Source organism: Perkinsus marinus (genome assembly GCF_000006405.1).
Source record: "Perkinsus marinus ATCC 50983 genomic scaffold scf_1104296969616, whole genome shotgun sequence".
Classification (NCBI taxonomy): Eukaryota; Perkinsozoa; order Perkinsida; family Perkinsidae; genus Perkinsus; species Perkinsus marinus.
In genome coordinates this window covers 52,241-53,895 of record NW_003202759.1, presented here as the reverse complement: position 1 = coordinate 53,895, position 1,655 = coordinate 52,241, and the positions used below count along the sequence as shown (strand labels likewise).

Below are 1,655 nucleotides of genomic sequence, written 5' to 3'. Positions count from 1 at the left end.
CTAGGTGGAGCTTCACATCGGATGCCCGATTTCGTTGACGTAGGATGGATGAAGAGGAAGTGAGGTTAATGTATACCCGATGCAGAATTCGAACCTACGACCATCTGCTCCGTAGACAGACATTCTATCCAGCTGAACTAATCGGGCGATGAAGCTAGTCACTTTGATTGATATTAAAGTTGAATACTCTTCCGAAATGGTTTAGGCGGTAATTGGTCAATCCGTCAGGATACGTGAGCGGAATTCGGATTGCTCAGGTACAGCCGTTGGTGCGCACCACTATCTCATGTGCTTGCCTTCAGCGTCTTGTGCAAACTAGTTGGAGCTTCACATCGAGTGGCCGATTCAGGATGCGTGAGCGGAATCCGGATTGCTCAGGTACAACCGTTGGTGCGCACCACTATCTCATGTGCTTGCCTTCAGAGTCTTGTGCAAACTAGGTGGAGCTCCACATCGGATGCCCGATTTCGTTGACGTAGGATGGATGAAGAGGAAGTGAGGTTAATGTATACCCGATGCAGGATTCGAACCTACGACCATCTGCTCCGTAGACAGACATTCTATCCAGCTGAACTAATCGGGCGATGAAGCTAGTCACTTTGATTGATATTAAAGTTGAATACTCTTCCGAAATGGTTTAGGCGGTAATTGGTCAATCCGTCAGGATACGTGAGCGGAATTCGGATTGCTCAGGTACAGCCGTTGGTGCGCACCACTATCTCATGTGCTTGCCTTCAGCGTCTTGTGCAAACTAGTTGGAGCTTCACATCGAGTGGCCGATTCAGGATGCGTGAGCGGAATCCGGATTGCTCAGGTACAGCCGTTGGTGCGCACCACTATCTCATGTGCTTGCCTTCAGCGTCTTGTGCAAACTAGGTGGAGCTCCACATCGGATGCCCGATTTCGTTGACGTAGGATGGATGAAGAGGAAGTGAGGTTAATGTATACCCGATGCAGGATTCGAACCTACGACCATCTGCTCCGTAGGCAGACATTCTATCCAGCTGAACTAATCGGGCGATGAAGCTAGTCACTTTGATTGATATTAAAGTTGAATACTCTTCCGAAATGGTTTAGGCGGTAATTGGTCAATCCGTCAGGATACGTGAGCGGAATTCGGATTGCTCAGGTACAGCCGTTGGTGCGCACCACTATCTCATGTGCTTGCCTTCAGCGTCTTGTGCAAACTAGTTGGAGCTTCACATCGAGTGGCCGATTCAGGATGCGTGAGCGGAATCCGGATTGCTCAGGTACAGCCGTTGGTGCGCACCACTATCTCATGTGCTTGCCTTCAGCGTCTTGTGCAAACTAGTTGGAGCTTCACATCGAGTGGCCGATTCAGGATGCGTGAGCGGAATCCGGATTGCTCAGGTACAGCCGTTGGTGCGCACCACTATCTCATGTGCTTGCCTTCAGCGTCTTGTGCAAACTAGGTGGAGCTTCACATCGGATGCCCGATTTCGTTGACGTAGGATGGATGAAGAGGAAGTGAGGTTAATGTATACCCGATGCAGGATTCGAACCTACGACCATCTGCTCCGTAGGCAGACATTCTATCCAGCTGAACTAATCGGGCGATGAAGCTAGTCACTTTGATTGATATTAAAGTTGAATACTCTTCCGAAATGGTTTAGGCGGTAATTGGTCGATCCGTC

At 49.5% G+C, this 1,655-nt stretch overlaps 4 non-coding genes across 4 annotated transcripts; all 4 read right to left on the bottom strand.

Moving 5' to 3' along the window:
- Positions 1–73: 73 nt before the first annotated feature.
- On the bottom strand, positions 74–147 carry Pmar_PMAR019815. Its single transcript has one exon. It is a non-coding gene; the product is annotated as a tRNA-Arg (tRNA).
- Positions 148–509: 362 nt separating this feature from the next.
- On the bottom strand, positions 510–583 carry Pmar_PMAR019814. The gene has a single exon. It is a non-coding gene; the product is annotated as a tRNA-Arg (tRNA).
- A 362-nt stretch (positions 584–945) lies between these two features.
- Pmar_PMAR019813 lies at positions 946–1,019 on the bottom strand. The gene has a single exon. It is a non-coding gene; the product is annotated as a tRNA-Arg (tRNA).
- Positions 1,020–1,502: 483 nt separating this feature from the next.
- On the bottom strand, positions 1,503–1,576 carry Pmar_PMAR019812. The gene has a single exon. It is a non-coding gene; the product is annotated as a tRNA-Arg (tRNA).
- Positions 1,577–1,655: the final 79 nt, after the last annotated feature.